The sequence below is a fragment of the Oreochromis niloticus genome, linkage group LG22, assembly GCF_001858045.2.
Source record: "Oreochromis niloticus isolate F11D_XX linkage group LG22, O_niloticus_UMD_NMBU, whole genome shotgun sequence".
NCBI classification, from domain to species: Eukaryota; Metazoa; Chordata; class Actinopteri; order Cichliformes; family Cichlidae; genus Oreochromis; species Oreochromis niloticus.
In genome coordinates this window covers 1,996,470-2,023,040 of record NC_031985.2, presented here as the reverse complement: position 1 = coordinate 2,023,040, position 26,571 = coordinate 1,996,470, and the positions used below count along the sequence as shown (strand labels likewise).

General features: G+C 46.1%; 1 protein-coding gene across 2 annotated transcripts in view; it reads left to right on the top strand.

Annotated features, from left to right (window-relative positions):
• The first annotated feature begins 12,168 nt into the window (after window positions 1-12,168).
• Window positions 12,169-26,571, top strand: part of LOC100704734 (glutamate receptor ionotropic, kainate 5) — a 218,909-nt gene continuing 204,506 nt past the window's right edge. The window contains exon 1 of one of the 2 annotated variants that reach the window (XR_003215784.1): window positions 12,169-12,779. The gene's annotated coding sequence lies outside the window, so the exon portion shown is untranslated. The remainder of the gene's footprint in view (window positions 12,780-26,571) is intronic. The other variant, XM_019350475.2, reaches the window with a different exon arrangement.

Here is a 26,571-nt window from a genome sequence, read left to right as displayed (position 1 = left end):
TTAGATTAAGGCCGAGATCTACTGCACCTGCTTTCATTCAGGCCCCCGAGGCTTGCAGGCCAATAGACGTAGAGGATGTGAGGGCCGCTTTCCCTCTGTTACAGGTGTGTTTGGTGGGTGTCTGCAGTCTCAGCAGAATAAATGAAAGGGGACGTTTATGTTAGGGATGCAACGATACCAATTTTTTCAAACCGATCCGATACCGATACTTGGATCTGAGTACTTGCCGATACCGAGTACAAAAACCGATACTTCTACCACACACAGTTAAACTTAACCAGTAGTAAAGAAACGACCCCAGACAACTCTTTAACACAAACGAAACGTTTACTGAACGTAAGGGCAGAGACAAATACTGTACAACACATCCCTTTTTTAAACTCAAATGATATTCCAATTCCTTAACCAAATGAAACACACTGTATAAATGAAATAATTCCCTTTCAAATTATATTAAACAACCCAACTTATGTTATCAGCTTTTGGTAAGTGACTCACTAATATACACTCCAAAACACGTTATATAAATCCACTAAACACACAATATTCACACATCGGCTCCACACACTCACATTCACACTTGTTGCAGGCCTGTTTGCTGCTCACGCCGGACGATGGAGAAAAATCCTCTTCTCCCCAGTAAGAGCACGAAAGTCTGACTTACAGTTCCGTTGCTCGGTAGATCGCCGTTCACCAGTCCCACACTAAATCCACTCCCTGCGGACCCGATGCTGTCTCTGCTACAGCACGTTAGCCCGTCACTGTCCAGCTCTCCGACAGTCCATAGCGGCTGCCTCCTTGGCGAAGCCAAGCAGTCCGGGCTAGCCTTTAGCCTCGGCGATCGTAGCTGGAAACACAGCACGGTGGTGCGACCGTTGAAACAAAAAGTCACTTCACCCACACTCTGTTGTGAAGCTCTCACACGGTCAGCTTTCTAGTCACACACTCTTTTGTGCTGGTTAACCTCAGTAAAACTAGCCGAGTCTCTCACTTTGGTTCAGCTAACCTCGTTCATCTCTCCATGCCGTTCTCTTCTCCTCCTCCATTGCAACAGATACACAGGTCCCGTTTTATGCTACCTTCACGGGCCTCCAGAAAATGAGAACTCTGAAAAATATTTTAACTCCCTTCAGAGTTACATACCATAAAATAATACTTTTATGATTAACATAACAGTTTGATTGCTCTAATTACCTGTATTTACCTTGCGACATATTACAGGGCAAATTACATTCAGGGTAGAGTTACATCACATAACATCAACTGTGAACACCTTATGTTACCGTGGCGTGTAAGTCCATGGGAATTATGAGTATCCACTCCCAAATTCCCATCCGGGCTACATTAGTATCGGTTCATGGTATCGGTTAACTTTTACGAGTACGAGTACGCACACATTTTACAGTATCGGCCCCGATACCCGATACCAGTATCGGTATCGGTGCATCCCTAGTTTATGTGTTACTGCTGCATGTCTGATTCCATTATAGTCATGTGACAGTGAAACCTAAGAACCTGGAAGCTAGCAAACCATAAACAGAGAAACTAGAAACAGGAAACTAAGAAGCCCAGGGAACCCAAGGACCACGGACGCGACACACGACAATGTGGGAAGACGAGACAACGGACAGATGAAAACACAGGGCTTGAATAAGAGGACAATAACCGAATGAGGTGATTTTGGTAGGATTATCTGTGCCTGTCATGTGAAACTTTATTAGGGGAAGCACGATGATGACCTCCCTTAAAAGCGATGTCTGCAGCTTCACCATGCATCCGTGTTTGCGGCCTGATGCTCAGTGGAGCAAACTCTGCATTTTCCCTGTGACATCGTTCCACAGTGACAAAGCAACGATGATCCACAGTTTCGTTAATGTATGCTAATTGTTCACGTCAGACTCCCCCCGCTGCCGCTTCCTCCCGCTGGCGCTCGTGGCGTCAGCGACACACTGTGACTCTGACAGCTGGTGTCACATGTGATTATTGCTGCTTGATGGGTATGTGACACACATGTATGAATGCCTGTGTGCGTGTTCAGTCTGTGAGCTGCAGTTAATAATAATAATAAAATAATACATTTTATTTATAGGCGCCTTTAAGACCCTCAAGGTTACCTTACAATAACACAAGAACAATAGCAGCAATAAAATGTAATAAACATGGCAAAATAAAATTTAGATATAGGATAAAAAAAACAAAACAAAACACAAGCATAAAAGTATAAAAGCATTTCAGTTAAAGCACCTGTTAATGAATTTTTCACTGTGGCGTCGGTTTCCTGGAAACAAATCTGAGACACAGACGAATGAAAGACAGACTTGTGGACACAGCCTAAGTAGCTCCCACACAGCTCTGATACATACAATGTGCACGATATACGTAGGCAATATTTTTGTCTCATGAACTGATAAATTCTAGAAATTTAAAGTAGAAATAAAGCAGAAAAACTGAGCTTTTTCAACAGAAAATGTAAATATATGACGGCATATTAGCTAAAACATCTTTGCACCGGGCTGCACTTTAGCAGCATGTCAGCACAGGGGTCTGTACAGACTGATTCACTGCTGGCGCCTCTGCTGGCAGTTAGAGGGACTGCAGTTTATGGCATGTGCTTATTTTTGAGCTGTGGAATGTGTCGCTTCAACTTGATGTGAAAAAAGGTTTAAAGATACAACAACAGCATGACTGCCATCATTGTTTCCGTCTGATAGCGTCTGCGTTATTTGTCTTGGCTTCTTCCATGTGTACGTTCTGTGTCTGTAGTGGGTTACAGTGCAGCCACTGGCCTTTAAAAAACAAAAATTAAACAGGAGACGTTTTGACTTATCGCTGCAGGAAACGTCCATTAGCACAGGCTCTGTTCACTTCAAGTGTTCCAGTAATTAATTTCATCATTTACACCGCGCTTTTCCCACTGTGACATGTCAAAAGTGTGAAAGAGGCCAATTATTCCTTACATAAGACACAAAACTTCCAGTCAATAGTTCCAGTCATTGCTCAAGGTATATTAAACAGCAGGTAACCATGGCAAACGCACTGATACCTGAGGCTTTGTTCGCAGGTAATTAACTGGTGAAACAAAGGCGGCCTCTCTTACTGGGAGATGGTTTTATTGCTTTAAGTGTGAGAGTGCTTCTCGGTGCCCACGTCTGTGGTTACGGCGCGATGATGTCACCACCTGTGTGTGTGTGCATGGTTTTTGTTTTTTAATTTGAGGTTTTTTCTCATTTTTAAAAATAGCTTATGTTTAAAAAAATATGTTTTTTCATTCTACATGATTTACATGTGGACCGTAGATCAGATCTGTCTGATACTCCTCTGGCCTCAAATGTCTGCATCCTGATTGGTCCAAATATTTAACGTGTGTAATTATATCAGCTGACTCTGTTTAAAGCTACATGCTGCTCATAGGGGATCGTCTACTGTAAGGCTCCCATTACACCTGCTGCACACACCTCCACACGTGTTCACACTCACTGTTACAGCACAAGTACAAATAGGTGTCACCACTCAGTCGAGGCGTCCACGTCAGCGCAGGTACAGGAGGAGGAGTCAAACTGTCGCATCATCTCTCTCCGTGTAACCTGTGACTCTCTGAGCTTCTGTGCCAATGTGTCTTTGAGACGGCGGTAAAAACCGCCACCTTCGTGCTCGCCTGTCTCCAACACAGCAGAGGCGGTCGAGAGGTGCACGCCCCGCAGATGCAGCAGCTTTAACGCCAGCTTTGTTTTTGTCGTGCTGTCATGTGACTGTTGGTGTATTTTACAGACAATGTTGGGTTCTTACAGAGTTCTGCAAGTTCCAAGTTGAAGCACGTCGGCTGTTTTTATCAGCCGTCATCGCCGCTGCTTCGTGTGTCAGTTCACCTGCTTCCTGCTTTTCCTCTGCACTCAGGTGTCACATGGTGCTTCTATAACGAGCCGTTCCTCTGTATCCTCCACACGCGTAGGTGTCAGCCGCACGTTTCTATTCTTGGATGAAAAAGAGGAAGAGTGTGTTTGATCCCGCTCAGCTGGCCTGCTGCTGTGTGTTTACTGCATGTATGAATGAATGCGCGTTCCCATAAATCTTCCTCAGCGCCCTTCATCTTGTTTCCTCTTCCATCTTTCTGCCGTCCCTCTCTTTCACCGTCTCCCGTCCAACCCTCCCCTCCTTCACCCTCTCTGCCATTATTCACCTTGTTGCTTCGCTCCTCTTCATTCGCCTCGCTTTCTCATCTTTCATTTAATCTCTGCCTGGCTCGCCCTTCTTTTCCCTCCATATTGCTCATTCACTCTATGCTCTCTTCCGCCCTTTCCTCTCTATTATTCACCTTGTTGCTTCTCTCTCTCTCCTCTGTCACTCCCCTGCTCGCTCACTCATTGATAGTGGAGGTGATGTGACCGGCATGCCAAGCGGCTCATCATTATTCTGCCAGCGAGCTGCAGGAGTCAGGGTGGAGCGTCAGTTTACCTCCATCGCTCTCTCTCTGTCTCTCTTGCCCCCCCTCGTGTGAACGTCAGGATCGTGTGGCGACAGGACGATGGCGATGATGAGGATGATGACAATCAGAGCAGACCACCGCTGAGACCCCTCAGAGACAGTGCAGTGCTAGAGTCTGTGAATGGGAAACGAATGTGTCCAGGATCTGCGCGCGGCTCTGGGACCTGAAACTTGGTCCAGCCCCCGATTTAGATCGATCCACGTTCACCTTCGTTTCTTTAACTGTCTGTACGAGACTTTCAAACATTTAAATAAATCATTTTCAAGTTTCTGTTCGCCCCGCTCGTTAATCGATCAGCTCATTAAAGCTGAGTTCCTGTGTGTGTTCTCTCGTGTTGGACCAGGTCTCCTCTGGTCAGCTCTTTGCACCACCTTAGAGCTGAGCCTTCCACCTTTGTTACGTTCGTTCTCACACACCTGTGACGCACTTTGCTGTATGAACAGTTTACCGGCTGCCACGGTGTATTTCTGGCCATCTGGCTCTCTCCACGGGTTTACGCTTGGCCTGTGATGATGAGGAACGGTCATATTTTACCAATTGGATATTTCTGATAGAGTGAAACCGAGCTGCCGAGTTCTTTGACGTTTCGATCGAAGCACAAACTTTAACAGGTAAACTGTTCCGTCACTTAGATGCCGAGACGACAACAAAGAAAGCTTGTTTTTAACCTCCCAAAACTGATCAGCAGTCAGAGATGTTGTTAATCAGTCTCAATGTGTCTCTGTGACCGAAGCCGTTCAGAGGACATTTGCTCCCACGTGGCGTTAACGATGGCTCGGTGGGACGGAAGCAAGAGGAAGCAAACAAAGTCATAGATCTGCCTGAACCGTCAGCGCGGGCAGAAAGATGCTCGACTTTGTGAAAAATGGAGCATTTAATTCAAAGCAGTTTGTAACTTGGACTAAAGTTCAAGGTCTTTTCTACAGTGCTTACGTTTCCTTCATGTAGACCTACAAACCTGCAAGAAGACTTTGATTTTTCAGAACACCATCCTGAGGTTTTCCTGTTTGTGTGCTCTGGGAGTGAAATCAGTTTATTACTGTGATCAGAGACACCCGACGCCTGGACAGCATCCGCCTGTTTACAGCTGAAACGCTGTGACCAGCTCCTCCGTCACCTTCTTTCCGGCTTCACTGCGGATCCAAAAACTCAGAGTGAACATCAGTTGCTGTTTCAAAGTGATGGAGAGGCGGCGCCGTCTCTATGAGCAGAGCAGCTTTCACCTTGAGCTGAAAAGTCCAGTTTCTAAGCTGCACCGTCCGGCCTCTTCGTCCTCCTCGTCATGCCTCATCATGCTCTCCACTTGACTGCCATTGATTCCATTTTAAAACAGCTCTACTCAATTTCTTCCCATTCATTTGCAGCTCGCGGTTCCTTTTTCTTGAACCTGGGTTTCAACTCCCATCACGTTCACCCCCTGCGTCTCCTGCTCTGCTCCTCGCCGCTTGTTTGGGGAGAAGTCTCGTTTGTGCACGGCTGCTCGAACAGTAGCTTTGGCTGCTTCGATTGCTAATTTGCCTGAAGCGGTCGAGGCTGAGCTGCTCTCCAAAGTGCCCGAGGTCCGTCGTGGAAAGAGTCATTAGTGGGAGCTAATCACTGCGCAGCTGAGGTTTAATTAATCCGAGCGTAAGATACAACATTTTATGCACAGTGAGAAGTAAAAAGGGAAACACGATGAAAGCAGAGCGTGCAGGTGTTTTAGAATTCACATCACACTCTCAGGGCTCAGCAGAAATGTCCACGTGTGATTTTACTCGTCAATATTTTGCGGCAGCAGTAAATAAATCTCTCAAGCGTGTGCAGCAGGATGAAAGCACCAACCTGAGTTTGTATGGAAGATCGTTTGTGCCGGCGTAGGAAAAATGGAAACTCCGGTTATGACTTAATAAAATGTTAAGTCATAATGAGATACAGGAAATCAAAGGGATGAACCAGAGTAGTGTCTACACATCAGACAACTTTAGACTCTTTGCTACCAGCAGCACTGAAACACATCATTAGCTTGGTCAAAGGAGTTTGACCAAAGGAGTTTGACCGAGGTGGCTCTTCAAGAGCCACCTCCACAGGACAAGACTCAGCAGTCCATCTGCATCTTAAGGATAAAGGTCACTCTTTCGAGGATGCCAATGTTCACATTTTGGACAGAGAGGACAGATGGTTTGAAAGAGGAGTGAAAGAGGCCATCTATGTCCACTGTGAGCGACCATCTTTGAACAGAGGCGGTGGTTTACGACACCAACTGTCTGCCATCTATAATCCAGTTTTGAGTTCCCTCCCCAGACGCCTTAACGCCCACTCACATCCTGGGCCATCTGACCTCAGGAAATCACATGATAGGGTGGGGCCAGGTTTCACAATGAGCTCACCCGAAACCCTGGCTGATTAGGTCCCACACCCGCTTTCACACCTTGGCGCATGTGATTAGAGGATCACCAGGGGGTCCTTTGTCCCTCCTTGGGGGGATACTCCCACTGGGTTTAAATCTGGGACTCTCGGCCATTTGACCTTAGAACTGAAGAAGCTTCTCGGATGAGAGGTGAAACGTCTTCAAGCAACTCAAAGAAGTCCAGACGCTTTTCTTTGCAAACTCCTTTGACTACGATGACCTGGATGACTGAGAACCTTCACAGACACATCATTAGCTTCTATTTATTTAGTTAAATCAGTGAAACATGACAAAGATAAGACAGTTTTTTACAAATGAGGAGTTTTCTTCACAAAGTAAGGTTAATTATAGAGTTCCTCTGTTCCTCAGGACATGTCCTTCAGTTTTCAGGCCCCTCTTCTGTGGAACCAGCTTACAGTTTGGATGTAGGAGACAGACACTATCTCTACTTTTAAGATTCAAACTTTCCTTTTTGCATATAGTTAGGGCTGGACCAGGTGCCCCTGACTCCTAGTGATGTGTCGGTCGCGAATGAAACGGCTCTTAGAGCCGGATCTTTGAAGTGAACGACGCGAGCCGGCTCCTTATTGGGAGCCGTGTTTGTTTGTTTTTTCCTTTCTCTCTCTCTCTCTCTCGCCCTTTTTCCCGCTTCTCTCCGCACGCGAGCCTTGTGCTTTGTGCTAGGCAGAGGGGGGAGGGGCGGTAGTTACACTGGCAGTAGAGTAGCACAGGAACAGAGCGGGAGGGAGAGAGAGAAAGAGAGCCAGGGACAACAACGTCACATTAGAAAGGTATAGTAATCATCCACAGCTATTTTCAGTTGCAGATGATAAAGGATTCAGAAAGTTTATTCATGCAGGCCCATATGACAGAGAATGTGCATCTTCTTTTTGTTTTCATATTTTAATTTATATTTAATTGTGTTGTGGTTTGCAGTGTTTTGTGTTGTTTCACTTTAAATTTGTTTAAAAGGAAAAAGCAGAAAATTTAAATAGTTAAAAGCTGAATTGTAAATAGTTGGTTTTTGTATTTTATTACCTATTTATTACATTTTATGTGGAGTGAATAAATAAAAGTATATTTACGGTGGCCCCTAGAGACAAAGCACGTACAAAAGACAACACAAGTGCTCCAGGATGCTAGGGGGCAGTGTTGAGCTTTTGTTACCTAGTGGCTACACAAGCCAGCAAGTACCAACGACCGGATATGGTGTGTGGTAGTAACAGGTAAATGAAAATTTTTTTTTTTAATTATTTGAATATATATGAGTGCTTGTTTATAAATACACAAACAATACACATATGCTTTCAATTGTGTAATTTAAGTGATCTAGGTAGCTCTGTGGAATTTGTACGTGCTTTGTCTCAAGGGGCCACCGCATATATTTATATATAAACATATATAAATAAAACCACGTTCTTTTTTACATTAGTAATTCCTTTTGTGCATAATTTTATATTGTTCTTGATAATAAGTTAATTAAAGCAACAAAACAACCTGAAGAGCCTGTTGGGAGCCAAAAGAGCCGACTCTTTTTAGTGAGCCGAGCCGAAAGAGCCGGTTCTCTAAAAAGAGCTGGAATTCCCATCACTACTGACTCCTCCCTTAGTTATGCTGCAATAGGTGTAGGCTGCTGGGGGATAGTTATTCTTACTCTCTGGGATGTATGGTGTGGAGATGCTGACACTGAGGATGTTCACATGGTCACTGCGAGTGCGTCCATCAGAGTTAGAGAGCCTGAGATGGTCTGAACATGTGCAGAGGAGGGAGGGTGGATATATGGGATGGACGATGATGAAGATGAAGCTGCCAGGCAGGAGGAGAGGACGAAGCTTCATGGATGAAGTAATTACAATAAATGACACTGCAGTTTCTGAACTCTGTCATATGTATTATAATCAATACAAATATATTATGTATAATGCATTATTATCACCATGTTTGGGAAACCAAACCAGAAAAGAGGCGACAGAGAGACACCAAACAGTTTCACAGCAGACACTGAGCCAGTCCATGAGGCCGGTAACATAGAGCCTGGAGCCAGCAAGGACAGAGGGAGCAAGGACCGAGGGAGCAAGGACAGAGAGGGCAGACTGCAGGAGGGAGAAGGCACGAGTTAATGACATGCAATCATTGTAAATAAGCGCGAGGAGGAGAGTAGAGGGAGGTGCTCAGCGCATCATGGGCGGTGTCCCGGCAGCCTGAGCCTATAGGAGCATAATTAAGGGTTGGTTCAGGGTCACCTCTGTCGGATAAATCTGACTTAACGCAGAGTCTTTTTAATAAGTAAGAGTAATAGTGTCAAATGCAGCACTGACACCAGTCCGGTGCCTCTGCCTGTGAGAGGATCTTCTCTCACAGCTGTTGTCTCAGCTGCTTTGTACTCAGGTTATTAAATGATCACATGTGTAAATTAAATTAAAAAAATATGCATTTTTCCATCTGAATGAAAATAAAGTATACTTCCCTGGAGACACTGAGAAAACGCTCACTCAGACGTCTGCAGGAGTCTGTATACAGACGACCTCAGTCCATTATGTGTCATTCCTGTGGGCGGTGCCAGCTGACAGAAGCAATAACACGCTGGGACGTTCTCCCTCGGGGTCCTGGCTCCCGTCTAGGTTTCTCCACGTCTTTGTCCATTCTGATCGTTTCATCTCCCTCCAGGAATTTGCTGATATTTACCAGCCCTTACACTGTGGTTGTTATTCTCTCTCTGATGCTGAACAGGCCAATCACAGGAGCTGCAGGCGGTGCTGATGTTTCAAAGGGACGATGTAGCTACAGCGTTACTGCCAAAGCACAAATCCTCGAAAACACACCAATCACCATGACGCCTTCATGTGGGCGTTTCCCCAGTAGCCATCGCAGCTTTTGTGCAGTCTCATTGGCTCAGGATGTGTCAGTTACAAGTTGTAAGCCAATGAGTCTGTGAAGGTTCTCAGTCATCCAGGTCATCGTAGTCTAAGGAGCTTGCAAAGAAAAGCGTCTGGACTTCTTGAAGTTTCTTGAAGACGTTTCACCTCTCATCCAAGAAGCTTCTTCAGTCCTAGGGTCAAATGGTGGAGAGTCCCAGATTTAAACCCAGTGGGAGTGGCCCCCCTTAGAGGGACAATGGACCCCCTGATGATCCTCTACCTAATCACATGAGCCAAGGCGTGAAAACGGGTGTGGGTCACAATCAGCCAGGGTTTCGGGTGAGCTCATTGTAAAACCTAGCCAATGAGATTACCCCTTCTTTCTGGCTCTAATAAGCAACGTGGTTTACTACAGGTGGACCCACACACTCATCAGCAACAAGCTCACAGATAGGGGCGCCAGTTTTCCCACAGACTTCTCCTGAAAGCAGAGGAACAACCGCGCTGACATCACACACAGCTTTAAACACAGCTCTGGATGCTTATTTTTACTTCTGTATTTAATGGCAACTTCAACTAAATTCTGTCACGGATCCGAATTTTGGTGACAGAGAGTAACACAGCGTTCACCAGGGGGGTGGACGTAATATAGAGCAAAACCAAGAGAAGTGGGATTTATAATAAATGTCAATCTAAGGATGTAAACGTGTTTTGTTCAGGCTGGCCCACCTGCTAAGGAGGAGATGTTGTGCATGCAGGTACGTGCATACAAACATATGTATGTGCACGATGTGATGTGGACGTCCAAAGTAACAGAAACTGAAAGCACAGCTGGATTTGTAGTTCTTTTCCTTATTCCCAGCGTTAGCCGGCCTCTGAGTAACCGTGAGCTCTGCTCTCACTGAATCACATTTTTCTGCCTCCAGGCAAAAAATGCAGCTTCAAGAAAATACGATTTTGGTCCTCAGAAACAGAAGAAATGAGTTAAGATGGAGATTTTATGCAGTGACTCATAGCAGCACACACACACACACACACACACACACACACACACACACACACACACACACACACAGAGCTAGTCCCTGCTGAGGGATCTCACCCTGAGGCTCTTCCACTGTCAGTCCTGGACTGTTTACCTTCACAGCTGTAGACTTTGTTTCATTGGCCGTATGTGGGTGTGTGTTTGTGTGAGTGCAGCAGAGTGTGTAACTGCACGCTTCGGCTCATTTGGGAATGCAACAGACAGATTTTCTCTGAGCTTTGTGCAGCGCATCAGGTGAACATTACAGAAACAGTCGCTCAGTTTCGTCGAGCGCGGGTTCACCTGCGAGGACCTGGGGGAGGAAATACAGTTAGGCCAAAACATTAAGACCACCCCTCTGCGACGCACGATGCTTAACAGCACATGTCAGGGTCTGGGAGTCTCGTGGAGTCAGAATGGTTGGACTCATCGGGTTTATCAACATGAAGCTCAAAGTGCAGGGTAGATGATGTGCCTCAGACATTTTGGCCATAAGGTCCATGACATTGTGACTCACTGAAGGTAAGTAATGAAAGTCATTTTGTAGCAGACTGCATTACTGTAAGAAAAGTAATGAGTACTGTGTAATAGATTACTTCTTTTGTTCATATTTCAGTCCAGTCTGTGATCTCCTCTAAGGCTGGTGTTGGTGCCTGAACCTAAACAAAAAATGGATGGATTCAACTCAGCTGACCCTGACACCACCTCCTCCACCCCGAGGCAGTGCAATCAGTCGTTGCTTTGACAGTTTTAGCATTTTTTTTAAGTAAATTAGCAAACATGCATCAGACTCCTGGTGTTTTCTTCATCACTCTTCATGGTAAATGACCCGGTGCACGTATGTACAAAACACCAGCTTGAGTTACAGAAAGCAGTAACAACCTGCCAACCATCCTTTTTCATGCTAGCGGCACAGTAACGCTCCGAACAAGCATCAGGTAAATAATAAGACCTGGCTGAGACCATAAACTCATCAAGTGTTGACTGCTGCCATAAAATACATTTTTATTATCTGGTTTTGTTTGCAACCAGAGGAGTCGCCCCCTGCTGTCCATGAGAAGGACCGCAGGTTTACGATGCTTCTGGCTTCATTTTCAGACCCGGATGCTGTAAGTCTGTGAATCTTTCATATGAAGTGCATGAACTCATCTGAGGTTCAGCAGAAGTTGCCGGCGTGAATTAACTGACTAAAACGTATAGGTGTAGCACAGTGGCTCTATTTTTTTCAGGCACAAACACATTCTGAGACAGAGAAAAGGGTGTGATGCGGTCGGGTACCTGTGCAGCTGCTATCAGTGAGTCAAACTCCAACCCTCAGAGTGAAAAAGTCTGAGAGGGAGCTGAAGGAGGGATGGAGACACATTCAGCGGCAGAGGGGAGAGGGAGGTAGGAGGGGGCTGGAGTCAGAGAGAGAGAGAGGGGGGGGGGGAGCTGAGTGCAGTCCAGCCTCTGCGCTGTGGAGCGGCAGCCAGTTAGTCCGACAGTGAAGGACACGGAGACACCAGAGCCTTCCCAGCAGCCGGCGCACACCAGAGCATAATTAACTGGAATAAAGACGCAGAAGAAGAACAGCCGTGTTTCTGCTGTGTTACTGGATAAACAGGCAAACAGCAGCAGGAGGCACAGCTGAGGAAGCAAGGGAGGAAGGAAGAGGAGGTGTTGGAGGTCCGTGTGTTCGTTTGTCACCTCACACACTCAGCCTGAGGAGAGCTGACGGTGTCATTGCGACAGGGAGCTCAGTGTGTGTGTGTGTGTGTGTGTGTGTGTGTGTGAGGCTGGAGTAAAGCTTCGCTCTCTGGTCACGAGGAGTTGCTGCTGTTGTGTCTGTTGCTCCTTTTTCTTCTTACTGAGACGTCTGTGCTGCACGGGCGGGCGAGCGACTACCGCCGTACATCGTCCCCTCGCTCCCTCTCTCCGTCTTTTCCTCCCTCCTGCCTCTCCAGCCTTCAGCCGGCTTCTTTGCCGTAACTGTGCCGGGACTACGACTGTCTGCAGCCTCGCTCACCCACAGAGTGGAGAGACAGCTGGGTAAGAGTGTGTGTGTGTGTGTGTGTGTGCAGGGGTAGAGGGTGTGTTGCTCTTTTCCTTCAGCCTGCTGCTTTTTCTGCATTTCCTCGCTGCCGTCTCTTTCACTTCCACCTCATTTAGACTTCCTCTCTGTGCCATCATCTCAATCCATCACCACTTTTGCCCCTCCGTCACCTCCAACCATCACTTTTGAACGACCCATCCATCAGTGATTTTGCACCCCTCATTTTTATTCTCTCACACTTTCTTCATTTTCCTTTCCCATCTTCTCATTCCTCCTTTCCTGCAACCATTACTCATTTGCCCCGTCAGGTAAAACACACAGACGCACACACACACACACACACACACACACATCCATGTTCCGTAACCTGGAAGTCTTCAGCACTCCGGTGCCTGAAGCTGAGGGGCAGAGGGCCTGACATAAAATCGACAGTGTGGGGTTGAACTCCGATAATCCCTCCATCTTTCTCTTCATCCATCACTCCCCAGCCTCCTCACACTCTCCACCAACTCCACACCTCCCCCATCTCTCTCTCTCTCTGTCTCTCTCTCACACACACACACACACACACACACACACACAGGTGCACATTAATATGTATAAATATATATACGAGTGAGGTGAATATGCATTCATGCACACAGCATCAGCCTGTTTGCATCAGCCGGTGAATAACAGTCAAGCTCCAAGTTAGCCTGCTGTTAGAAGCTGAACGTCAGCGTGTAGCTGAGCTTACACACACACACACACACACACACGAGCATGAAGAAACCAGTAGGGAAGTCGTTTCATTCGAGTGATAAATTATTCATCTGATGAAAAGTACTCGCATCCTAAAGCGTCCCATGTGGTCCAATTTGAAGCTGAAATGTTTATTAATTGTTTGGTGGAGCCTGATTGTGAGCAAATCTTTCATCAGCTCGTGTTTGCCTTCATCATCGCTGCTCGGTTAATTGCTGAGCGCTGGTGAAAGAGCCGATCAGAGACTGACAGCCGACCGCTGAGTCGAACCTGCTGATGTCGTTGGTGTAAACGGATCCACAGTACTGATCGTAAATGCAAAGCTTTCAGGTTTTGTGCAGGTCCTCAAACGTCTTCAAAGGATAACTGTCGCTGGCAAATCCACTTCAGCTGCTCCACTATCACTCACGTCATGTCACATGGGCAAAGATCAGCGTTCACCCTCAGAGTGAAGAGCTTTTTAAACTTTATTCTGCAGTAGAGATGGATCCATAAATGTTGGGACAACAGTGGAGTTTTTGGAGTTTAACCTGTGGACGGCGCCACCGCGGATTTTAAATCAAGCAGTCATGGCGCAGCTGACGTCTGCTTTAATTCAGCAGGTGACCTCCGCCCCCGCGCCGCCTGCTCAGGGTGTGAGGGGCGGTCCTAAGATGAAGCACACCTGCTGGGACTAATTGCACAACATCATTTTATTTTATTTGAATTTAGTGTTTTGGATAAAAATCGTCCTCAGTCACTGATTGGATGAAGAACTCGTGGACATCAGCAGATGCCGGGTTTTCTCTTGGAGATGCTCTGTAGACATTTACTGCAGCGTCTTCAGCTTCAGTAACTGAAAACTCTTCACTGTTAGCTTGAGATGGACTTCACAGCACATGAAGTCCAGCTGTCAGGATTTCCACAACAGCACAGAAGACATGGACACAGAGGTAAAGGCTTCATTAAACCATATTTGTAGAAATCCCAGGGTGAGGAGGAAGATGGAGAAATAGTTTGAGTGGCAGGTGGGGTCCAGCAAAGGCCGGCTGACAGACAGGTGGAGGAGAGTAAACTCTCTGCAGAGGAGATTAGCAGATTATCTGCGTAAACGTGCCAGCTGAGGAATCCAGCAGGAACCAGATGGACGTCATAACCCATGGGTCCACACCTGAGTCCAACCCAAATGAACCCAGGTGGAGGCAGAAAGGGAAATATGTCGACAATTTAACAACTCCATCCGTTCATCAGCCTTATGTGAGCAGTTAGCTTGTTGCTAACTGAAGCTAATGCACTAACTGACTTCAGTCTTTCTCTAACAGGCAACAAAACAAATGAAAACATTAAAACACGCTCTGAATACAAAATGTTGCATTGCTTGAACTGAAGCGGCCACTTATTCTCATTCCATGGGTGGCCGAGGCAGCTAATTAGAAGGTTGGTGGTTTGAGCCATGCCAAAGTATCCTCGAGCAATACGCTGAATCCTGAGTGTGAATGTGATCCCATACATCAGTGAAAATACTCGCATGAATGCGTGTGAATGGCAGGTTGACGCATGTTGTGGAATAACTAGCAGTTCTCTTTAGGATAAAGCCAATGTCCAACTGTTTGATTTTTGACCACAGTTCATGTCCCATCTGGAAGCTTTGCATTCCTATTTAGGTTGTCTTCATGTACACTTGGTGTTTCCTTTGACATTTATGTGCAGTCTGCTTTGATTTAGGCGCTCAGTAAGGATTAGGCATGCTGTGGAAATGCTCCTGCAGGTAACCTCACTTAACTGCAAGTATTTGATGAACCCAGAAGAAAGGCTCGCACCCAAACTGGGGTTAGAGTTACCTCTGACTGACAGCTCTGTTTGCTTCTGCAGCAACCCAAGCATGCACGCTGCAGTTTGCACTGTTTGATGTAAATGGTAAAATGGCCTGTATTTGTATAGTGCTTTACTAGTCCCTAAGGACCCCAAAGCGCTTTACACAACCAGTCATCCACCCATTCACACACTGGTGACGGCAAGCTACGTTGTAGCACTGACAGAGGCGAGGCTGCCGGACACTGGCACCACCGGGCCCTCTGACCACCACCAGTAGGCAACGGGTGAAGTGTCTTGCCCAAGGACACAACAACCGAGACTGTCAAATCGGCAACCTTCCGATTACAAGGCAAACACCCAACTCTTGAGCCACGATCGCCCCATAAAAGCATCAGCGTTACTGGGGAATGTGCAAAAAGCCTTGAAGACACTGTGTGCAGAATAACTAAATAAATAAATGTTTAACTGCACATTCTTTTCATGAAGGAAAGCCTTTAATCACCCACACACGTGTGCTGAAATTGGTTTGCTTTGGAGAAGCAGAAGAGCTCGTTACTGCTATGCAGCGAGATAACTGACGCTCTCGGACGTCTTTCCAAACGTTGTATCTCAGTTTGAAAGAATATTAAATCCTGAAGATGAAACAAAAGAACCACAGTGGTCTCAGATGGAGACGAGCATGTAGCCTTATTTAGCCATGTGCTGCCCTTTGTGTGTTGTTAACACGCTAAGCATATACAGTAGCTGGAGAGTGGAGAAATGGATTAAGCTGCAGGAGTGCCTTTGTAATCCACTGTAATGGTTTTAAATTCATGGAGACTACAGCTGCAGAGGAGCAAACTTGAAAGGCAAAAAAATCTTCCAATTGGTTTAGATAAGCTGGATGAAACGTGGCCGTAATCGTTGCTGTTTACCAGAACAAACGATCGTCAGTACCACTGAAAGGTCCTCTAGAAGGATCCCCTTTTTCTTTTTCACACGCACGACCAGGGACTCGATCCAGCTCGGCGCCAGCGTGTGCCGTGTGAGCGCCGGGATGGGCCTCCCTCGGGGATTTTCCTTGCAGTTATTAGGTGCTCTTAATTGCTGCCGGCGGCACTCTTCAGTGAACAGCCTCTTCGGCAGCGTGTCGGCACTAAACTGTGCTGTGGATGGGGCTAATTCACTGTTTAGACAGCGGCCGCTAACGCTCGCTTACTTCAAGGAAGCCACCAGAGCTGAGGCCGCTGAGCGGACCGCCTCCTCAAATAAACTTGCTCACGTTTGGTATTTCGTCACCGCTCCATGGTAAAACCGCGAGTGGAGGTGATTCGCAGTTCCTGTCACTCGGCCGAGACGGGAAACCGCCACGGCCCTGATCTGCGACAGCGTCAACCTACACGTGACGCTGCTTCAGTGTCAGGTGCAGCGCGGCGTGTGAGCGATGAGACGGAGCGTGTCATTACGAGAATGTGAGCAATCAGACGTGAGCGCGGCGAGTGGGAAGACACGGCGAGTGTCTCGAGGTTTAATGTATGCGTGCGGAGTGCGTTACCCTGCTGTTGTCACTTTGGGTGACAGCGCTGGGTGATGGAGTTTGTTCCACACGAGTGTCAGCAGCAACTGGAGGCTGCAGGTGTGTGTGTGTGTGTGTGTGTGTGTGTGTGCTCAGTTTGAGCTTTTATATAAAATTATGCAGCCCCGTGTGTGTCTGCCTACACCTCTGTAGGTGTGTGTGTGTGTTCTTATTCATGGTGGTGTTCAGTGAAAGACTGCAGGCAATGCACAGAGGAATATATTCAGTCTGTTTCATAGTGCTCCAGTGGGAGCTGCTGCAACCCACACACACACGCACACACACATGCACACGCACACACACACTCCTGTGACAGGAAAACAGCAGCTGTGTGTTTCACCTCGAGTCGACGCCTCTGAGATAATCGATTATTCTCCTCGATCAGGGTCGTGACTCCCATGATCAGCTGTTCAGGGTCACTGAGCTCATTCAGATTTTCCACCAGCTGCTGGAACTGAACAGTCTGGCTTTGCAGGCTGGAAATGCAGGTAAAATGGCGGCTTCCTGTCATTCGAGCTCGATGGAACAGATTCAGTAAAAAAAAATGAGAAAGACTTTGACAACATGTGAACCCGAGCCGCTTCACCAGCACTGACACAGACAGAGCAGCACCACGACCAAACGTCCTCAGTGAGGAACGTCAGTCCAAAGATGCGGAGCGATCACGCAGACGAACAGTGACTGAAGACTGGCGTCTAAACTCGGCGATCCGGATGGCACAAAGCTGAGCAGCTAGGAGACAGGACGAGTTTATGATGCAGAGTAAAAGGCTATGGCTATTTCCTGAAAGCTGTATGCAATAATTAGGCCTTTCAACAAAAACAGATTTCATTTTTCTGTAAAAAAGTCCTTCTGTTGGGAACATTAACTGTGGAAAAGCAGCTCTGTCCCTGACTCTGCAAGCAAAGCTTCCACCAGAAGAGCCATTACTTGTTAAGGCACCCAAGCCCCCGCCCCCAACTCAGCGATGCACACCATGGGTCAGATGACTGCATGGCACAAGTCCAGGCTTTGCCGGTGCTGATGGTGATAGCAGAGCAGTGGATGGTTATCAGCTGAACACGGTGAGGTGAACGTATGAACAAACTTTGAAATGAATATTTGGTGTGAGCAGCTTCATCCTTGGCTCAGTCTGAACTCTGAGCAGCTCTCCGTCATCTCTGTCAGGACCTTCAGGAAAAGTTCTCCAGGCTTCCTGAAGGAAACTCAAAGTTCTTCTTTGGTAGTTTCTGCCTTCTGTTCTCTGTCAGGATGAGGATGTGGATCCAGCTCTCCATCAGACCTAGTCCTCTGATCTTCAGTCCAGTTCTTGTGTCATTTTCATGCCTCAGTATTTCCTTTCTTTAAGAACAGCTTCCTGACGTCCTTCACTGAGACATTCCTGATGAGGCTTCAGTGAACAGCAGATGATCGGCTGAAGGTCCAGATCCTCTCTCAGCTGCCAGGGCTCACACTTTTGTGTTGTAATTAAAGTGTATGTGGGATCCTTTTTACAAAGCTCCTGTGTCCACGTGTTCGGTCTTTGCTGGATTTTTTTCCTCTTTATTAAGGACGTGACCATCTGCTGTAGTGTTCTCAGGCCTCACACTTCTTCTTCTGTCCAGTTTCCTCAGATTTCCAGGGACACGCTGCACACTACGCTGAGATATGTTGGTCTTCAGCTAACAGCTCTTTGGGAGTGGTTTCGCAGAGAAAGATGTATGACCCGAGCTCTGTTTGGAAACACTTTGGTCTCAGTCTGTAGACAAACGATCAAAACTTCCTGCGGTGCAACTCCCCGACACTTTGATTATTTCCTGTCTCATGTTGAGTCAACGATAATCATCATCCTGTGTTTTACTGCAGTGCTGCAGTGCTCATCTGATTGTTGCACTTGTATATGTCGCCTTCACAGTTGTGATCCTTTGTGTCGCACTGGTTTTCCTATGTTGTGACGAAGAATTCGAACCAGTGTGGTCCAACAAGCCTTCGTTTGAACTCCTGGCAGCAGCAGAGCCGTGAAAACACGCCATCGTTTCCAGCATAATTTGATTAACGTAGCATCGATAATTGATCAAAAGAATAAGTGTAAAGCACAGTTACAGCCAGGCAGTTATTCACACCCGGGATATTCAGACAGAGCTCATTTCATTTCTGTTGGATTAAGATGTTCTGATGACCTGTGACACAAAGACAGCGAGACACACTCATAAAGAGACAGCGAGAGGTAAAATGAGAAGGAGTCTGAGCGGCAGAGGGAACGATCATATGTGTCCTTGAGGGGAAGGAAGCGGGAAAAGAGGGCGATGCAACCCTGGACAAATTTAAGAGCATGCCTTAGTGACGCCCAGACGGCGTCAGGACCTCGGCCCTGTGTCGCCTCTCTCTGCGTGACTTTCACTTTATGAACCTACACTGTGTCAGCAGCCGTACATCACCCTTCAGCCCGTCCTCTGCTCACCTCATTCATCATGTCTTACACGCCAAGTGACATCAGCTAGAAGCTCAATCGCCGCCGTTTGAAAAGCCATTCGCTCAACAAATATGGGTGCTGTCAGCCAGCGAGAATGAGCCGTCACGGTTTATGCCGGGCGGGGTGGCGGAGATGTCAGGCCTCGCACTTTTATAATGTAATTAAAGCGTGCGTGGGCATCCTTTTTACAAAGCCAATGTGCCAGAGACGTGACGTGTGGTGCACAGCGAGATGAAATGCTGGGTTTTAATTGGAGGCTGTCTCACTTCAGTCAAAGCGGGTGGATGAAGTGAAAGAACAGAAGGAGGGTTTATGTACAAGAAATTCATTATAAAAGCACAGCTGGCACCAACCTGATGTTGCACAGAGACGAGAGACGTAAGCGGCCCAGGAAATGAAAAACTTAGATGTTGAAGATTACACAAGTGGTGATGGAAAAAATTAAATTACATTTTTCACTTTAATGCAGCCCCCGATGTTCGCAAGCTAAAAGTCTGTCAGAATGAGTCTGGAGGTCAGAGTTAGTTCACATGTCTGTGATAATAACTGCGTCATATTTCCACCTTCGTTTCATCACGTCCTGTTCACTTAGAAAGAAAAAACACTGTCTGCTCTGCTGGCTGCATCCATACAGTACATATGCTGCAAACATCACAGTAGATATGTTGTCTAAGCCGCTTGTCAACTGCTACGACACTCTTACTGACTCTAATAGAACAATAATTTACTAAATGAACATCATCGTTTCAAACAGTAAAGGTTTTTATCTTACAGTATGAAACACCTTGAGGTGACTGCTGTGATTTGATGGTATATAAATAAAATTACATTGAAAACATGAGCAACTAAAGACATAGTCTAAGCAGCTTGGAAAGAAAAGCGTCTGGACTTCGTTAAGTTTCTTGAAGATGTTTCATTCAAGAAGTTTCTTCAGTTCTAAAACCAAATGGTGGAGAGTCCCAGATTTAAGCCCTGTGGGAGTGTCCCCAAGAGGGTCATGGACCCCCTGATGATCCACTACCTAATCACACGAGTCAAGGTGTGAAAGCGGGTGTGGGTCACAATCAGCCAGGATTTCGGGTGAGCTCATTGTGAAACCTGGCCCCACCCTATCATGTGATTTCCTGAGGTCAGATGGCCCAGGGTGTGAGTGGGCATTAAGGCGTCTGGGAAGGGAACTCAAAACTGGATTATAGATGGCAGACAGTTGGTGCTGTTAGCCCCGCCCTCTGTTCAAAGATGGTCGCTCACAGTGGACATAAATGGCTTTTTTACTCCTCTTTCAAACCATCTGTCCTCTCTGTCCAAAATGTGAACACTGGCATCCTCGAAAGAGTGACCTTTGACCTTCAAATGCAGATTAACAGCCGAGTCTTGAAGACTCTCCTCAGTTTCTCTAATAAAGCTGTTACATCAGGGATGGCAGTATTGTTCTGTTTGTCCTCCTGATCCTCCCTCGTTGCTGTCTGATCTTCTTTTCTGTGCCTCTGCTGATTTGATGAAAGCCCAGTTTGGATAACCACATGTTTTAAAAGCTTCCTTTACATGTGTGTGTTCCTTTTCTTTCCCTTCAGGCTTAGAGGGAACATTTTTGGTTTTAGAACTGAAGAAGCTTCTTGGAATCAATTCATATTTATACAGCACCAAATCACAACAGTTGCCTGGAGGCGCTTTATATTGTAAGGTAGACCCTACAATAATAGATACAGAGAAAAGCAATCATATGACCCCCTATGAGCAAGCACTTTGGCGACAGTGGGAAGGAAAAACTCCCTTTTAACAGGAAGAAACCTCCAGCAGAACCAGGCTCAGGGAGGGGCGGGGCCATCTGCTGTGATTGGTTGGGGTGAAAGAAGGAAAACAGGATAAAGACATGCTGTGGAAGAGAGACAGAGATTAATAACAGATATGATTCAGTGCAGAGAGGTCTATTAACACATAGTGAGTGAAGAAGTTTCTCTGATGTGAGGTGAAACGTCTTCAAGAAACTGAATGAAGTCCAGCTGCTTCCTTTGTAAGCTCCTTAGACTCCCATGGCCTGGATGAACCTTTGCAGACAACCAAAACCAGGAATCAGGACATTGAGAAGATCTCCCTTCTTTATTAGTCAATCAGACATCTTTTGTGTGTGTGTGTGTGTGCGCGTGCCCCACTAGCCTTTAAAAAGAGCTTTACCCTCACTGACCATCACTTTTTTCATCTTTTATATACAGTCTGTGTGCTAGTAGACACTGTGGCTAAATATTCTGTGAAGATGCATTTTCTGATTAATTCACTGCCTGTAATAACACAAACTCCTATCAGGGAGAGATGAAGTATATCACTTCTGTGAATGTGCTTTTTGTTGCTGTGTTCATGATTCACTGCCTCTAGGACAATTCAGTCAATACCTACAAGTGCCTAACAAGGACGAAGTGGAGGACTCGTACACAGCTGTTTCTCAGGATTGTTGCATGAAAGCATGCGCTTTGTCAAAACGAGAGTAAAACTAAAGTACAGTCCTCCTCACAAAGCGTGAGGAATCGCGAAGGAATGTCAGTCGGTCAGGAGGACGACGTCCGTCTCACGGTCACATGATGAATGACAGAAACGCTGCAGGCTGTAAATGTGCCACCACCATAACAAGTATTACAGAAACATCTTCCTCTTTGTTCGACCAAATAACAAACACGTCTCTTTCAGATGTTCCTTCATCTGCTCTTTACTGAGTGAAGCCATAAACAAAAAGAGAAATACACTGTTAAAAAAAACATCTTAAAAAAACGGTAATATTCCGGCAGCTGGGGCGCCAAAATACTACCGAAAAAATAACAGAAAATAACTTCCTCATAAAAATACGGTTATTTCCAGTAATGACAATACAGTTTGTTGCCCTAATTTTACTGGGATTCTGCCTTTTTCAAGTGATTTTAAACATTCAATTAGGAACATGTTAATGTGATTAAACAATGAAATTACCTATAAACAAGGTCAATGAATGTGGCAATATGAATAATAATACTTAAATGTACAGAAATATTCAGTTAACAGTTGGTTTAAATGATAATGGATTGCATGCCCTGGGACAGACTGACAGAGGCGAGGCTGCCGTATCGCACCATCGGCCCCTCTGGCCATCACCAGTAGGCGGTAGGTGAAGTGTCTTGACCAAGGACACAACGCCCGAGAGTGTCCGAGCCGGGGCTCGAACCGGCAACCTTCTGATCACAAGACAAACTGCCAACTCTTGAGCCACGATCGCCCTAAATAGCAATGATAATAATACTTATGTGATGTAACACAAGCTTATAGGAATCATGTTATATACTTTTCCATAGCATTACATTTGAATTCAACAGTTCAGTCTTTCAAATAACGGACAGATATTTGTGACATCATGATACATTTGTGAATGTATTTTAACAATCTAAATATGCATATGTACAAAAAAATACATTTAAAAAACAAGTAAATTGTGTTTTACTATATTTACAGTGATGTTATGTTATTTTACATTTGACATGTACAATCACAGTCTACTTATGTAAATTTAATGATATTCTAGAAAAACAGTACAAAACTGTAAAATATACAGTAAGACACTTTGACATTACTATTTTTTGGAACAGTGTACAGTAGAGTGATCTGAGTGAAGAGGGAAATGAAAGATGAATATCTGATGACAGCTTTAAAGAATATTCATAAAATGTAAATATATTTACGTGGCACATTTGGTTCACACCTCATATGAACAGCGTGGACACTTGATGTACGACTCAAGCTTCAGATTAAAGATTCGGGTTTGGCTTGGGTGCCTGTGCTCTGTGATTGGTTACAAGGTCTGCACTCATTAAAAATATATAACGTGTTTTTACAAAATGCAGCTTCAGTCGCAGCCATAAAAGCTTCAAAAGAGTCTTTAAAGTTGTAGGTTACACGAACAAAGCCGGATCATAAAGTAATTCCTGAATACAATATTTCTAACTGCAGGGGACGCTTTCGGCTCGGTTCCCCTCTGAAATTGAATTTTCTGCACACACTGTATGTCAAAACACTCCCACGTGTGCTTTAAATATAATAACATTTAGACCAGACTTCTGTAAGAAGTTGACATTTTAAGAATAGTGCTGTAAAAAGCAAAATCTATCTGTTAGTGCTGCGGTCCTAATTACACGTGATGATTTAACCAAGGTAACGTTCAGAGCAGAGAGGCAGTCACCCCGAGAAGATGGCCCAAGTTCTTCTGCTTGCAGCGCAGGTCAGCAGTCGCTTTCTCCAAACTCCAGCTGTTTAAGCCTGCTCACTGTTTCTGACTCACAGTGTGGGGGTTCAGTGAGTCACCAGATGATTCCTTTTATGAGGTTGTCTTCCGCAGAACGACTGTTTGACACATGAAGAACTCATCAGTGAAATAAGTGGCTCCTGCAGGGAACCTCTCCTCCTGCGGGTAAACTCCAGCTCCACCATCTCGCTCTGCTCTGAATCCTCAGAGAGCTCAGCACACGTGCTCATGAGCCAGGTTTCCCCCAGCAGCAGCCTCTAGCAGGACCCAGCAGCTGCAGATGGTGCCGCTGCAGTGCACTGACCGCACGAGACGGTCTTACTTGCAGAAACAGCCGGATACCATCAAGGACCGTCACAGCATGAATGAGCAACCAGCAGTGAGTGAGCTGGAAGTGCTGAGTTTGCTGGCTAGCAGCAAACTGAACTTTCAAAATAAGAGCAGTGAGGGCTGTCCCCCTGTCATTCCCACACAGCAGATAAAACAAATAAAACGGAGATATACGAAGGTCCGCTGGTGTTTTGGGATGTCCCAGCTTTAACCCAGCCCTTGAAGTATCCCAGCACCTAAGTCTGTCCTGATTTAGAACGATTTGATGAATATGACCTGAGATTTACGTTACGTGCTCGCAGTAATGCACACTGTTATAAACCAAGAGCTCCATTTGATTCACGTTACGTAAGAGGGGAACGTCAGACTTCCCTGACTGCTGACCTTGGGCTGAAAGGCTGCAGGAAGCTGCTGGTTCCGTGTGCTGCCCATATATTACATCACATTAAAATCATCCACCAGCTCTTTCAGACTCCACAGAGAGTCAGTCTCCACATTTTGCAGGCTAAGGAATTATTTCAGTTTTGCACGATTTACACATTCCTGCTGCTCTGCACTGAGTCATGCTGATGAGGAATTTAATTTGTCAGAGGAAACAGCCGCTGAATGTCACCCAGACTGCCACCACACCGTGTTGGGAGGAGTTTTACTGCTGTTACCAGATAAATAACCTGCTGCTGTGCGGTTAATTGTTCTAACGCACCGTCCAAGAAGTCAGTGCTCCAGCTTTGATGAGTAATAAAATCAAGCATTATTTTCACTTCCTATTGATCGTGTTGTGGAGTTCAGCAGGGATGCATATCATCATTCATACAAGCACTTTTTGCTGCAAGTGCATGCTAGCTAACATTCACACATTCATACTCTGATCGGAGAGCAACCTGGGATTAGGATCTTGGATATTTGGCATACAGACTGGAGCAGCCAGGGATCAAACCACCAACCTGCCGATTAGTAGATGACTGGTCTGCGCTTGCTTTTTGCATGATTATGATATTTATATGTTGGCCCCAGGTAACTGTGTCTGCAGTGGACATGCACAGCTAACCTATGCTGCTCGCTAACCAAGCCGGCCAGTGTGAAACTTAATGCTCAGATTCGGCTCCTCATGGGGAAGAACCAGCCTGAAATATCTCAACCTTAGCAAAACTGAAGGACTGGCATGCACGACTGTGCCTCTCATGGTAAGCTCAGCTGTGATGTCACTTCCAGCCCAAACAGCAACTTCCAAGGTGACTAACAGCCTCAGCCTCTCCTCTGCCCTCTACCCTGCTTCTCCGGCTGGCCTTTGGACCTGTTTAAGCCCACACTGATGAAACCCACTGTGGTGACTGGCAGGTGAACAGTTGCAAGTTTAAATCATGCACGGGGGAAAGTTTAGAAGTATGCTTCCAGTCACTGTTTCCTCATGCTGGGGGACAGGGTGCAGCTGTGGCCCAGCTGTGGCTGCAGCTGTGGCCCACGGCCCACAGCTGCAGCTGTGGGCCGTGGGCCTCATTGCTGCTTTTGCTCCATCTGTGAGCTGGGTTCCAGTTTGGCACCAACGCAACATTTGAGGTGTTAATTTGAGGACGTATAGATTCTGACCCCTGGTGTGAACGTGCTGTCTCTGCATGTTTGTGCACTGCAATGCTGGGAAGCCTCGGGTTAGAGCAGGCGCTGAGAGGCAAAATGTGTCAAAAATCTTAGAAGAGGTTTGAAAATGTTCTCAGGTTTGTCCTTGGGCCGAATCCTGAAAAGCAACACTCGGCCGGACACTTCCACTGATGCTCTGTGGCTGTCATACAGCACAGCACATGCTACAGGTGATGTTATGCAATGAGTTGCTCTGCAGCTATAGAGCGGCGCATCTCCTTGTCTCTGCTGGGGTGAGTCAGCAGGCTGTAATGGAGAGGAGAAACAGTGTGCAGCAGCAGCAGCGTCTTTGCTCCTGTTTCTAACCCTCTGCGCTCAGCGATAATTATAGTGCAGGTCGCGATTGTGACCTGATCACATGAAACTCCGTAATCACACAACGTGGCGTGTGTGTGTGTGTGTGTGCACGTGTGTGTGTGTGTTCTCCTCCTCACTTTTATTCACATCAACATATTTCACCAATAAAAAAAAAAACTTGCCAGATGAGGATGGATTACTAAGTGTCATCATTCTACACGTGCTCAGTGATCTCAGAGATGACCTGGAACCTTCAGCCTGAAAAAGCTGCTTCTTCCAACTCTTTCATTTTTGGTGCCGGCTTCTTTTCACAGTCGTGTGGCAGGAATTTCACAGCCTGAGGCTCAAAGAGACATGATGGAGAACAGAGAGGACCGAGGCATGAGGACGTGCACTTTGGACCCTGTCCTGAAAATAATCAGGCACAGGAAGTCTTAATAGCAGCTCCTTTTCATCTTGATGGTTTGAAGGTGCTTTTTGCTTTTTGCTTTTGTGTTTACTTTTAAAACACGTAATAATAAAGTTTTATTCCCGCTATGATTTCAGCACCACGGACAGCGGACTGATTCTAATGGCCTACACGTGCTCAGCTGTGAGACGCACACACACTCACACACTTACTCACTCTGCGAACCAATCCATTTTAATGACACAAACCCAGAATGGAAAAATGAACAGCGGCAGTCTCAGAGTGTAGACAGGAGGTTTTGTCATCAGGGTCTC